Below are 5528 nucleotides of genomic sequence, written 5' to 3' on the forward strand. Positions count from 1 at the left end.
ACATGCGGTGTTTGATCTTCTGCTCCTCTGTCAGTTTGCTGAGAATGATGGTTTCCAGGTTCATCCATGTCCCCACAAAGGACCCAAACTCATCGTTTTTGATGGCTGCATAATATTCCATCATACCATGGAATACTATACAGCCGTACAAAAGAACAAGATCATGTCCTTTGCAGGAACATGGGTGAAGCTGGAGGCCAGCATCCTTAGTAAACGAACGCAGAAACAGGAAACAAAATACCACATGTTCCCACTTATAAATGGGAGCTAAATGATGAGAACACATAAACACACAAAGGGAAACAACAGACACTGGAGCCTATTGAAGAGTGGAGGGTGGGAGGAGGGAGAGGATCAGGGAAAATAACTAATGAGTACTAGGCTTAGCACCTGGGTAATGAAATATAATCCATACAACAAACTCCCATGGCATGAGTTTACTTATATAACAAACCTGAACTTAAAATAAAAGTTAAAAATAAAAATAAATAAATAAAAATAAATTTCCGGCCTCATTTTAAAACTATGATTCAGTAGCAACTTTTGTTTTTAGAGAAAATTATTTATTTTCACTGCCCAAGTTGAACTCTAGGCTGTGAAGAAACTAAACCTAAGAGAAGGCTTCACAGTGACATCTAGAGAGGCTTTAGAAGGTCCTTAAGAAACCTCTGCCTTTTTTTTGGTGGGTGTTTGTTGTTCTCTGCAAACCGTTCACTTCCCCATCCTCTAATGGCTCCTTCAGGGCATGTCCCATCCCCATGGCATGCAGTCTTGGTGGGATGGTCAACAAAAGTGTCCTACTAAGGACACAGGGATCAAGATCGACCTATCTATTTCCTAAAAATTAAATATTGAGTAGAATGACAGAAGAATAAGAAACTGTTGGGGTTGGTTCTGTTTCTGTTTGTCTCTCTTCCTCCTTTCTTCCCTCCTTCTCTCTGTTTCCTTTTCATTGTGTTAAGTTAGCCAGGCATAGTTTCTATTGCTTGCAACAAAAAAATCCTAAATGATATATTGCAGTTCATGCATCTCAGTATCTTGTGAATCTAGTTTAACCACCAGGAGGGCAGCCACAAGGGTAAGACAGACGGGGGGAACTTGGACAGAGATACCAAGGTTATAGCTTTCTAGAAAGCTTGCTAGAATTTCCAAGTTGCTTCAAAATGGCATATGAGGAAGAGGAAAGGGATAGTGGAAGACTGTGTAGAATGGAAAATCTTGTAAACATCTGCCAATGGAGGCTCTCTTGGGCACTAATTCAGGTTATGAGAAGCATTATGAGCAAGACACAGCAGCAGGAGGGCAATACCATGGACCAGCTGAGTCACCACCATGACTCAGGTAAAGGCAGAACAATAAGGTGGAGTCTATACACTAAGGTGCCATTCAGGAAATATTTAGGGTAATATCGGTGGATGAGGCAGAGCACCCTGGAGCAACCGGCCACAGCCACCAGGGAAGACATGGAAGTAATGGCTACAGCGTGTGCCAGGACTGAGGGCTCCTTGCTCAGCCATTGCAGGAGGCTTTCTGTATGTCTAACCTGCTATCCTCACAGGCTGTTTTGCCAGACAGAATGGGAAAATTCTAAGGGAAATCCAGGTCCTGCAGAGGCTCCTCTGTATCACGGCTGTTGCCCTCTGTCAACCTAAATGACCAACAGAGAAAGCCTCTCTAAAAGAAAATGGTGTTTATTCGGGAAAAGGGCATTACAATACGGGAGCCATAGTAGATAACGCGTGTGTACAGGGAGGTAAAAGTACTTAAAGAAAAATAAAGATGATTATATAATAGTTTTGAGATAATTATCCTTGGCTGCAAGGTGACAGCAGTCTGAGTCTGAGCAGGCAGTTGCTGGGCAGATGTTCTCACAGAAATATTTTTGTGTGAGTTTGCAATGGTCTCTGCGCAAAGTTGTGGGTTTTTTTTTTTCAGTTTCTTGTGATAGTTTTTGTTATCAGACATTTATGTATGAGAACTCTCTCTTCATAGCCTTCCCCAGCTCTATTTGTCAAGGTTTTTTCAACACAAGTGACTTCATTTTGATTCTGACAACTTTCGCACTTCCAATGGCTGGGAAAATACCCTAATTTGGGGATTCTTCAGGGTCTTCTACAACCTCCATACTCAGAGCTACAGACAGCAGGCTCTCCCAGGACCTCACATTCTAGAGTATTTGTTTATAACGGGAAGTCATACAGCACAGTAGTCCTGGAGTTTGAATTCCTTTCCCCTTTGCCACAGCTGCGAAGCCCAGAGATGCCCAGTAGCCATTTCACAGCGTTGCTGTGAGGATAAATGAGATGTTGCACATAATGAATTTAGCACAGAGTCCCACGCACATGAAGTGCTCAAAAAAGTCAGAGAAAGTGCCAGCGAAGATGCTCACTGACGCAACCAGGAACTGCTCCATTTCCTTCATTGTCACTAACAAACTCCTATACATATTCTGTGGAAGAAAAAACCCTGTTGCCATGCTTGCACCCCATGACCATCAAGTGGTTCTAGAAGACTCCTGCTGCAGGTGGAAGGGTCAGAAGGGCAGTGGCTGTTGCTGCAAGAAGGGGGACTGGGAGCATCTGGCAGCAACATCCCTTAAAGCCAAGTGGCAGCTGATTCACACGAACAGTATTTGGATAGAGGTGGAAGGAATAAGAGAGAAGCCTGCCCCTGCCTCCCAGAAGCTGGCTCCTCTCTCATCATCACAGCTGCCATCTTTCATCATCCAGGCCTCCCCCAGATGTGGCAGCCAACTCACTCACAGAATCTCCTCCCACACCAGGAACATGTTGAGACTTTGCTGTCTGTTCCCAGCACTCTTAGGATCTGTTCTCTGGTCTCTTGTGTAGGAGGCAGAGAAGAGCAGCAGAAGAAAAGGGGTTGAGGAGATTAAAAATTGCTTTTGATACAGCTAGAGAAAAAATACATTTGACATTTAGGTAGATTAAACATTATGGCAAGATTAAATGCCCATGTTTAGAGGAGGTCCACGTTCACAGAGAAAAAAATCACGAGTTGCAACAGTTAGCAAGGCAAGGCTCAGTCCCTCCACTTGTGCAGTTGCTTCCAATGTGGACTCCAGCTTCAGGAGTGCAGTGATGGACATGATGAAAATTAACTCATTTTATCCAAAGTCCGAATATAACTCCAGTAAAAAAGTAAACTTCATTTAGGTATTTCCACCACTACATTTTTAAAATACAGACATTTCCAAAGATACTTCTCTATGTTCATGTCCAGTTGCTTTTACAACATCAGCAAAATTCCAGTTGGAAATTGTTCTGCCATCACAGTGCCCCTTCAGAAATGGTCCACAGGAGGTTAGTGGTGCTGAATCCTCAGCTCACTCTATATAGTTCCCTGGAGGAATTCTAGCACTCATTTCCAGTGGGTTCATATATGAATCTAATAACAACGTTCACATTTGGAACATGAATATGAAAATATTGTTTACCTGGAGTCTCAGACCCTGTGCTAAGCGCTTTATATGTGTTGCCTAATTTTACAGATAACGAACATGAGAGAGGTTCACATCAGAGAGCTAGTAAGTGGAGAAGCTGGGATTCCAACCTGATCCACTTCTTTGCAACTGTTAGGTGACCCTGATAGAGTTAGATGGACATGTTTCCTCATCATGAAGACCCCAGTCTTTATAACTGTCCCTATGTCCACAGAATCTGCCTTATATTATTAGGAGAGCCCCAAAACGTTTATTCTTAGTCATTGGTTTTACTTCTTTAAGTGGGACACACCTGAATTTACCACCCACTAGTGAATTTCAACTCCATAACCAAAGTAAAGCACTCCAGATCTGTAGTTCTCTCTCTAGAATTCTAGGAGTAAGGTTGAAATCTAAAATTAAGAGTTCTACAAAAACATAAAATGAACCCTTTTTGTTAGTTACAGAGAAAAGTAACAAAACCTGTTTTGAATTCACATTGCCATTTGACTGTCACAGGTTTCTTCACAGATTTTCAATATTCTCAAACTCATGGAGGATAAAGGATGAAGAGAAGCCAACTGAATTACTAAGGATGCCACATTAGTGGAGAGAGCCAAGGGATGTAAGTGGCGGCTGGCCACCAGCAGATCTTGAGTGCCCGTTATCTAGGTATCAGTCCATCCAGTTTCCCCTGCTCATTCCAGTTGCCAACACAGGCATCAGAGAATCTTTCCAACTCATTCCTGCTCATACCTCATAGCAGTCCACTGAGAACAGATACACTGCTATCCCCATTTTCAGATAAGATAACTGGCTTAGAAGAGCCAAGCAACTTGCCCAAGATCACAGAACCATTGAGTGGCAAACCTGGATTACAACCAGCTCCCTCTAAGCCCTTAGACTGGAAACAAATATTCTGTTTTCTAATAAAACCCTAGCCTTTTGTAAAAGATGCCCTTTAGGAACTTTCCTAAGATAGGTAGTGACCTGCAGAGAGTGCATTTGTGATCCAAATCAAACCTAGGCTGAAAGAGACGAAGCAAGGGCCAAACACAGTGATTCACTGCCTGCTTTGTGAAAGACAACAGTAATTCTAGGTCAAAGTCTAACGAATGGATGTCTGCATAGCAATTAGCAGTGCCGGCACCCTGACTGGCAGTCTTGGCAGAGCATCTGTGATCGTCATAGAAACTGGACTACTCTCTCCCCCACAGAGAAATTCCACGTGGCTGATCCAGGATGGATCAGGCTGCCAATGACTCTTTCTTCCTCAAGCTAGAATCCTGCCCCTTTAACACCTTTCCAAAAAGAGGCAACCCATGGATGGTAAGAGCAAGATGGGATAGTTGTGCCTGGTAGTAAAAATATGGTATTATCCTTCATTTCATCCAGCTTTGAAACTTCTGTTAGGAGCTCACACATGCCCCCAAGGGTAGCTCCTCAAATCTGCTAAAGAAAAGTTAAATAGAATTAGTTTTGTTCAATGTCTTCCATTCTGTAAGACTGATCATTTGCAGTCAAGAATGACAATATTAATGGAACCAAAGAATATATACCATTAACATTTTTTCTTAATTCTACAAGTATCTGAAAGTCTCTGTAATTCCCTTAAAAATAAAAAAAAATCAAGCAATATTAATTTAAGGAGTACTTAAGTTGAGCAATCAGTTATATATAAAATCAATGTTATATTTCTCCTGTTATTTACAGTATATGGCATTACATTGTAAAAACTACCTTATCTTTTACAAGGGGTGGAGGATTTGAGGAATCAAAACTTATAGAATTCCTAGTATGAACTGAGCATATCATTTTATCTACATCTACAAGATATTATCTCCATCTTGTGTGAATGAAAACAAAATTCAGAGAAATTAGATAACCACTGCACTCTAGCCTGCACAACAGAGTGAGATTCCTTCTGAAAAAAAGAAACAGACACCAAATCCACAGAACTTCACTCTGATATGGAGTAGCAATTAAGAGCATGAAATCTGGAGCTAGACTTCCTGAGTGTGAATCCTGGCTCCACGTGACCTTAGGCAAGTTACTTAACCCCTTCTGTTGTATTAAAAGAGCAAAACGA

At 41.8% G+C, this 5528-nt stretch overlaps 1 long non-coding RNA gene across 1 annotated transcript in view; it reads left to right on the forward strand.

Annotated features, from left to right (window-relative positions):
- The window catches only part of LOC119467465, a 33290-nt gene extending 28204 nt beyond the window's left edge, over nucleotides 1–5086 (forward strand). The window contains exons 2-3 of the long non-coding RNA XR_005196002.1: nucleotides 3959–4111; nucleotides 4657–5086. This is a non-coding gene — a long non-coding RNA (uncharacterized LOC119467465). The remainder of the gene's footprint in view (nucleotides 1–3958; nucleotides 4112–4656) is intronic.
- Nucleotides 5087–5528: the final 442 nt, after the last annotated feature.

This window comes from Cebus imitator, unplaced genomic scaffold (assembly GCF_001604975.1).
Source record: "Cebus imitator isolate Cc_AM_T3 unplaced genomic scaffold, Cebus_imitator-1.0 Scaffold293, whole genome shotgun sequence".
Taxonomy (NCBI): domain Eukaryota; kingdom Metazoa; phylum Chordata; class Mammalia; order Primates; family Cebidae; genus Cebus; species Cebus imitator.